We start from the raw sequence: 8,873 nt of genomic DNA, 5'->3' as shown, positions 1-8,873 counted from the left end.
AGACCAGCCTGAGAAACAAAATGAGACCCTGTCCCTACAAAAAATAAATAATAAATAAATAAATTAGCCAGGTATGGTGGCACGCGCCTATAATTTCAGCACTTTGGGAGGCTAAGGCAGGAGGATTGCTTGAGCCCAGGAGGTCAATTGCAGTGAGCTATGATCACGCCTCTACACTCCAGCCTGGGTAACAGAACAAGACACCATCTCTATTAAAAAAAAAAAAAAAAAAAGAGTGCGGTAAGGGATTTCAAAGAAGCGGTATGGTACATGCAAAGGGAGTACACTGTGGAGAACCCAGACTTGTTATCTCTTTGTACATGTAGGTATGTGTCCTTATTCCACAGCTAAAATCATCCTGTCTTTGCTAACCAGAGCAATATCTCATATCTCTTTGTATCCCCAGAACCTACCCCGTTTTCTATATATAGTAAATGCTTTCTCAATGGTTCTCAGTGATCATGGGTTTGAGGCCTCACACTATCAAAACTGTAGCCAAGTAGAGGATTTTAAAGCAGAAACCAGAAAATTATGATAAAAACTTGGACACACTCACTGTATGCCTCTAACACTTGCTGTGCTGCACCAAGAAGAAACTTTGACCCGAAGGCTCCAGCAAACTGCAGAAATCAAAACTGCTCCTCACTTTCCATGACTGAAAGTTCCTCTGGAGAGTGTGTGGCCTCGCAAAAAGCCCCCCATACATGTTCCCAAGAAGATTTAGTGTGAGCCCCAGTTCCAGCAGTTGTCAGCTCAGTGATGCTGGGAGAATATTCCATGAGCTGTCTGAGCTGCTGATTTTCTACCTACAAAAATAGAACTTATTACTGGGTTACCTACCCCAATGCATATTATGAAGGTAAAAAGAGTAGTCAGATTCACACCAAGCACTTTGAAAACACAAAACATCACTCCTATCAGAAGCTATCATTCTACTGGGTAAGGAATCACAAAGCCCAACCAGCTGTTGGCCCTGGCCAACTCTTCTCTGTGGGCCTCATTTCTTTCTCTGTGGTTGAATTCTACAGATGATTCTTGAAGATCTTACGTTGTTCCATGATTTGCTTGGCAAACTGGAAGCTTTAAGCAGCCTTTGTACACTGTGCTCTGAAACAGCTGAGCTTTAATCCTGTGTTTATGTCCTAATGCTTGTCCATTGGTACCAAAACTCCCAGTATTGGCTGACTGGATTGAAGCAGGGATAGGCCTGGTTGTCCCTCGAACACTGTAATGGCTACAGTCCAAAGAGGTACTCTTGGCTGGAGCCTTGAGGATGGTGGGGAAGGCCAGGCAGGGAGAGAGATTCAAGTTGCAAACCCAGGAAAAGGCTTCCCCTAGATTTTCAGCATTTAACTGAAGAAAATGGTTTCTGTAACATTGGAGAAAAACGTTGCAGCTTAGCAGAGTGCAATGAATCATATCCCTTACCAGTTTGCTGTGTAGACTCTCTCCCTCTCTCTCTCTCTCTCTCTCTCTCTCTCTCTCTCCTCTGCCCTCTCTTTATCATGCCTCATCACTCATTCACTTTCCCCTCCCGGTTTCCTGACCCTTCTGGATGTTCCAGATTTCCTTGATCTCTTCCCCTTTCCTCCCCAAGTCATCTCCTCTGCCACCTCTTTCTCCCCTGCCATTGTGTTTCCCACTCCCTGCATCCTCCCTGCTGCTTTTTATTGGCCTTCCTTTTTTCTGTGAGGATCACTAGGGCTGTAAGGAGAACATAATCCTTTAGAAATGTGACCTCATTTACTATTATTCTTCCACCGAGGCAGGCCGGGGTAGAGGTCACTCCCCAATCCCACCACTGTTCCTGCTGGGAATAAAGATTTTGAGAGAGAGGATGAGTCTTCAAAGGGTATCCAATGCAGCAATCATTCACTCAGTGGATATTTATTTTTATTTAAGCTTTACAATAATTTTAAGGTAGTGCATGTATATTGCAGACAGTTAGAAAATACAAAAGCAGAATAAAGTAGAATGTTTAAATGAACCATAGTTATCTCCATCAAGGGACAGCCCTTAATAGCATTTTGTTTTAATTCCTCCTAAGATTTTTATGGGCTCTTTGGCATACTTGCGGTTATATTATATGTGCAATTTTGTAACCTGCTTTTTTCCACTTCATTATAACATAAGCATTTCTCCCATGATATTGCAAACTCTTAAAATATCATTTAAATTTGTTTACCCATTGCCCTATTTTTTGGACATTTATATATGTTCCAATTTTTCTGTAATGAAAATTAATACTGTGATGGCTAGTTTTGTGTGCAAAGCTTACACAGTTAGTATGGTATTAAGGTTAAGAGTGAGGCCTTGAAGCCAGACTGCCTGAGTTGGAATCTGGGCTCTGTCCTTACAAGCCATTGGGTAAATTATATGTCCCTGTTTTCACATCTGCATAATAGAGATGATAATAATACCTACCTTGTGGGGTTCTTAGAATTAAATCAGATTGCCAGGCATGGTGGCTCACGCCTGTAATCCCAGCATTTTGAGAGGCCAAGGTGGGCAGATCACCTGAGTTCAGGAGTTCAAGACCGCCCTGGGCAACATGGTAAAACCCCGTCTCTACTAAAATACAAAAATTAGCCAGGCATGGTGGGTGCGTGCCTATAATCTCAGCTACTTGAGAGGCTGAGGCATGAGAATCACTTGAGCCCGGGAGACGGAGGTTGCAGCGGGCCAAGATTGCACAACTGCACTCCAGCCTGGGTGACAGAGCAACTCTGTCTCAAAAAAAAAAAAAGGAATTAAATCAGATTATTTATCTAAACCAGTGCCTGGCATGTAGTAGTTACTCAAAACTTGTTACCTATTAATATTGCCTTAGGATGGCTTCCCAGTAGTGAACTTACTCTGTCCCTTGATACATGGTACCAAATTGCCTTCCAAAAAAGAGCAAACATGTATTGACAAACCTACCATGATGTGAACCTAGGTGTGCCTGATGAAAAGAATCCTGCTCATTCCACCAGCCTGCCACAGCATCTCCTCAGGCAGGGGTTAGAGATCACTGCAATGATTGTTCTCCTAGCACCAAAGAAATGAAGTATTGTTAAGACAAAATGAAACAGTGTATATAGCATCCGCACAAGACCTGGCATCTGTTACATTATTTAAGAATCAGTACAAATTATATTTTATAGTAAATGTTTACATCATAGATTTAATAGATAATTCATTGAGATAGTACATTTTTTAAAACTCCTAACACAGTTCCTGGCACATGGCAGGAGCTCAAAAAAAGTCTACCATCCATCCATCTCTCCTTCTGTCTGTTTTTTTGTTTTGTTTTGTTTTGTTTTTTTGTTTTTTTAGACAGAATCTCCCTCTGTCACCCAGGCTGGAGTGCAGTGGTGTAATCTCGACTCACTGCAACCTCCACCTCCTGGCTTCAAGCAATTCTCCTGCCTCAACCTCCTGAGTAGCTGGGACTACAGGCATGCCACCAAGACCAGCTAACTTTTGTATTTTTAGTAGAATCAGGATTTCACCATGTTGGCCAGGCTGGTCTCGAACTCCTGACCTCAAGCAATCCACCTGCCTTGGCCTCCCAAAGTGCTGGGATTACAGGCATGAGCCACCTCACCGAGCCTTCTCCTTCTATCTCCACTGTACCTCTCTCTCAATAGCTCTCCAGTGCCCAACCTGGCTCAGTGTGCCTTCGCTACTCTAGTTAACATTCTCATTGACATGGCAGAGCCCTGCCATCACAGTATAGTTAGGGCCCACAGCTTGTGCTGGAATAACAGGCTTGGGAGCCAGAGGGAGAGGATTATATACCAGGGTGTGGAGGAGAGATGGGATGAAGGCTTCAGTGAAACCAAGTATGTGCTTGCTGTAATGTATAGCCTTACATGCATGCCCCAAGCACTGCTTGCTGCTGGGATCATGGGCGACCAGGGATCAAGAAGCTGATAACTGCAAGTAGCATGGCCTCACTGGCTTATCCCTTCTTCTCCCTCTCTCTCTCTCTCTCTCTCTCACACACACACACACACACACACACACACACACACACACACACACACATATCTTCCAAGGCAGAAGAAGAGGAGAATCCTTGGGAGTGGGTGTTCTGGCAAAAGGGAAACAGTAGCCTGAGTGTCTCCCCTTCTCCCTGGACATTTTTTCACTTTCCCCTCTGCTTGCAGACCCTGCTAGCCCCCAGGGTGGTGCTCTCAGTGCTCCTCCCTCCCTCACCTATTCACTCTTGGGTTCCCTTAACCCAGTTGAATTAGGCTGCAATCTTCAAAAGGAACATCAGAAAAATTAAGATAAAACAAAAGAGAAAAGAACAGAACATAACGAAAGGCTCAGCCTTTGAGTTCAGCAAGTCCACGTTCCTGATCTAGCAGAGAATTTGGGGCCTTGCATACTCACATTCCACCTGAGCAGGGGTGCATGTCCAGAGACTCTCTGTACATTTTGAAGTCATTTCCTCTTGTTTCTCTTTCTGCTCCCTCATTAAATATCACAATTCCTTGGACAATGATGCAGATGAGTAAGGTTGCTGGGGCAGAGAGTGGGGGAAAAAAATCAGCTTTGGCATCACACAGACCTGGCTTCAAATCTTGCCCAGTCATTTGCTGAGTGTATGAATCTAGTATATTAATTTAACTTCCATGAGCCTTGATTAAAAACAACCTTACTGAATTATTTTGAGGATTAAAAGATAAAACTGTCTAATACAGAGTAGGAACTCAAAACGGACTCTCTTTCACGTCCTGGACCGAAGAGTATAACAAGTTCTCCAACTTCTCCAGGGATGTTTTCTTAGTACCAATAACCTTTTGCCTTCCAGTGCCCTGCCTCCCCAGGCCCTCAGGAAGGCACAAGGAAAGTTCTTTCCTTTACACAGAGGGAGAAAGGCTCACTTTCCTAGCTCAGAAAGCCATTCATGGGGCAAACACACCCTACCTTACATAAACACACACACACACACACACACACACACACACACACACAAATACACACATGCACAAAGATGGGAGCAGTACTAGGTCCTGGTCTCAGCTCTTTAAAGGGCTCCAGTCGAGGATTTATAGGAGCTTGGGTCCACTCTGCATTGTCCCAGTTCAGGGTGAAGGCAAAGAAGGCCTCCTTCTGCAGCTCCCCCAGGCCCATCACACTGACTCTGGCTTCAAGGGCGGGAAGAAGGCAGGATTATGCATCAGTTTCATTTTTTCTTTTGGCTTGTTATTGATCCCTGACTATTTTTTCCAAGTTGGAAGTTACTTAGCTTCTCTGGTTACTTAGCTTCTAGTTTTCCTCATCTGTAAACTGGGAATTATACATGTTTATAAGAATGAAATGAGATAATGGCAAAGCAGATGCCTCAAAAATTGTTGTGTGTTGAGCCATGATTGCAACACTGCACTCCAGCCTGGGTGACATAGTAAGACCCTGTCTCAAAAAAAAAAAAATTGTAGTGTGCAAGCAAATATAAAGAATGCTAGGCCGGGCACAGTGGCTTATGCCTGCAATCCCAACACTTTGGGAGGCCGAGGCGGGTGGATCACCTGAGGTCAGGAGTTCAAGGCCAGCCTGGCCAACACGGTGAACCCCATCTCTACTAAAAATACAAAAATTAGCTAGGTATGGTAGCACATGCCTGTAATCCCAGCTACTTGGGAGGCTGAGGCAGGAGAATTGCTTGAACCTGGCAGGCGGAGGTTGTAGTAAGCCAAGATCATGCCATTGCACCCTAGCCTGGGTGACAGAGTGAGACTCTGTCTCAAAAAAAAAAAAAAAAAGTGTATTCTTCCGCTCATTTTCATTTTGTCACCATATCAGGTGAAAGAACCCTGCCATCTGCTTGCCAGTGTTGATAAGCCCTACCCTGGCAGCCCCAACCTCTCACACATATACGCTCACTCATCCTTGCTCCAGCAAAGTGGGAAAGTGCAAGAGTGCAGGTTTCTCTGCCAGGGTGCAAATGCTCACATGCCCCGAGCAGCCTGTGGATGCCAGAGTTAGTGCTGGAGTTTAGAGCTGTGCAGTCTCCGGCGGCTGGGTTCCTCCATTTTATGCTCTGATTCTGCCTCTCAAATTTGCAGTAACTCATCCACTCTGCTCCCCAGGCTTGAGTGAGTGTGTGCCTGGCAGGAATCAGGGAATCGGGCGGGACTGGTGCTAAGAACTCTCCTCATCTTCTTTCCTGGGCATGAATCAGTGTGTTTCTAGAGAAATGGCTTCATCTTCAGTTTTGCAGTCTCCTATGGAGAGAAGAAGTGTGTGGCTGTGGTAATGTACTTCCAAAGCCCCCCAAATGAGAAGTTTAAAAGACAGACGACTCTAGACTTCATTGTTGGGGGTCTGCCTCGAACCAAAGGGTCTGACTCAGAAGTAATGAGGGGCTCCAGGGTTCTCTGTTGCATTAAGAGTCAAAAATTTGTTCCCGGCCTGGCGCGGTGGCTCAAGCCTGTAATCCCAGCACTTTGGGAGGCCGAGACGGGCGGATCACGAGGTCAGGAGATCGAGACCATCCTGGCTAACACGGTGAAACCCTGTCTCTACTAAAAAATACAAAAAACTAGCCGGGCGAGGTGGCGGGCGCCTGTAGTCCCAGCTACTCGGGAGGCTGAGGCAGGAGAATGGCATAAACCCGGGAGGCGGAGCTTGCAGTGAGCTGAGATCCAGCCACTGCACTCCAGCCTGGGCGACAGAGCGAGACTCCGTCTCAAAAAAAAAAAAAAATTTGTTCCCACTATTTGCTTACAGCCACATATGCACCCTTCCTTGGAACTGTGTCATTCTGGAGCCATATCCATGAGTGCAGGATTTGGCTGATAGGCAGTCCAAAGGCCCACCTGTCCCTATCCTCTGTCAGACAAACCCTCCTTTAGCCAGGGCTTTGTGGGTCACAGCCATATGGCCTTGGCCGTGAGCTCAACTCCGAGGTAGAGGGCTCACTAGGCCAGGGGTGGGGTTCGTCTGTCCTCTTAAGGGAAGCATCTCTTCCAATGTGTGGCCTGTTGAAGTAGTAGTGGGACAGATCTCTCTATGCTTGGTGCTGATTTACATTCCCTAGGGAACACTTGTAAGGCAATCAACCACTTGTAAAAAGAACTAAGAGTTTATGCATGAAAAAGCTTACCAAGGGAAGTCCCCAGGTGGGATGAGATTAGCAGCTGGAGCTGACTCCAACTAAAACAGAACCCTCTAGGGCTGGATTTCACTTAAGGAATGTCAGAGAGGTGGGAGGGGAAGAGGACAAGAGGGCACCCCCTCCCAGGTTTTCAGCCAGTGCCTACTCTGTCCCTTACCTGTGGGCCTCACCCTGGTCCCAGTGAGGATGCCTGCTGCCTCCAGGTGAGCTTCCAGGGCTGCTCTGCCCCAGTCAGCTCACCTGGCCCGAGCCTGGGCCTTTCCCTTTTCCATTCAGATAATTAAGATAAGATGGGAGGAGCCTTTTTGGCTTAAGAAAATTTTCTAGGAACCAAAGGGGAAATAAAATTAAAAGAAAAAAAAGAGAGAGTGCCTAGAAACTGAGGGGCTGTGGCACTCAGCAGCATTACCCAGGGTAAGCAGTTTGCTCCCCTCCTGATGCCCTCTAGTAAATAACATTAGCTTCCCAGCAACAGGAGCCCCCAGCGTTATCCTTGAGGCCTTGCTCCCTTCCCCACAACCAATCTCTCCTTTGTTTTCACCTAGAAGTGTCTTAAATCCCTTCCCTGCTCCCATCCTGTTGACTCTGCCTTGCTCAAGTTCTCACCACCTCTTTCCTGGGCTCGGTGGAGCTGCCGCATCAGTCCTTCAGGCTCATCTGTTCACTCCGGCCTTCCTACCAACAATCCCCTCCTCCCATGGCCTGCCTGGTGACTGTCTCATCCTTTAATAAAACTCAGACCTTCTCCAGGAAGCCTCCTGGGACTTCACCAGGCAGAGTGAGTTGTTTTCTTCTCTGGCACTCTTCACTTACTCCGTGACAGCATTTATCACAATGTGTTGGAATTGCTGGTCAACATGTCTATCGACCGCATCCCCTTCTCTGCAGCTCCTTCAAAGGCCTGGACAATGGTTTATACTTTCCATTCTTGGTTTCTAACAGAGGGGTTGATTTTCATTACATGGCAGGAAATGCTTGATGGAAAAAGGAAGGGAGGGATGAAGAGAGGGAATGGAAAAAGAATGGAAACTTTGCATGGTTATAGATTCTTCAGTCCCTAAGCCACCCTCATACCTTGTGAGAGGTAAAGGTTAGTTTCCCGAGAAGAAATTCTTATCACTGCATTACCCACTATTCTCTGTCACAAGCATCATACATTGCTGATTGCACTTATAGTTTCTTCAAAGCTACTGAATTATAAGAATGCAAAGGCCCAGGAAGATTAGGCGACTGCCTAAGGTCGCACAGCCAATTAATGACAAAGGCAAGACTAGAACCTGGGTCTCCTGGCACCAGGCCAGGGCCCTTGATACAACACCAACAGCCTCTCTTTGAGTTTTCCCTCCAGGCAGCAGCATATAATTATCAACATTAGTATTTAGAATTTATATGCGGCTTTTGCTTCACTGGCTTTTTTATTATCCTTTCAATTAGTATTTCAGTATGCAGCCGAGGCATGGAGCAAAGCCAGGGTAGGGAGGGGAGTAGCACAGGGAGGCCAAGGCCAAGTAGGGGGCCATGAGCCCCTGTGAGAGGAAGGCCAGAGAAAGCAAAGGTGCAGGAGGGTGGCCTGACATCAGAGACAATGTCTTGTGTGTGTGTGTGTCTGTGTGTGTCTATGAGTGTCTGTATTGTGTGTGTGTCTGTATGTCTGTGTTTTAAGGAGGAGGGTGTCTGTGAAGACGATGTATGGGCCTCAGATGAGTGATCCAAGAGCCTCGATAGCCTCAGGGGGCTTATCACTGCATTATCCACTAATAGG

The sequence above is a fragment of the Macaca mulatta genome, chromosome 7, assembly GCF_049350105.2.
Source record: "Macaca mulatta isolate MMU2019108-1 chromosome 7, T2T-MMU8v2.0, whole genome shotgun sequence".
NCBI classification, from domain to species: domain Eukaryota; kingdom Metazoa; phylum Chordata; class Mammalia; order Primates; family Cercopithecidae; genus Macaca; species Macaca mulatta.
Note: the sequence above shows the minus strand (reverse complement) of the source record.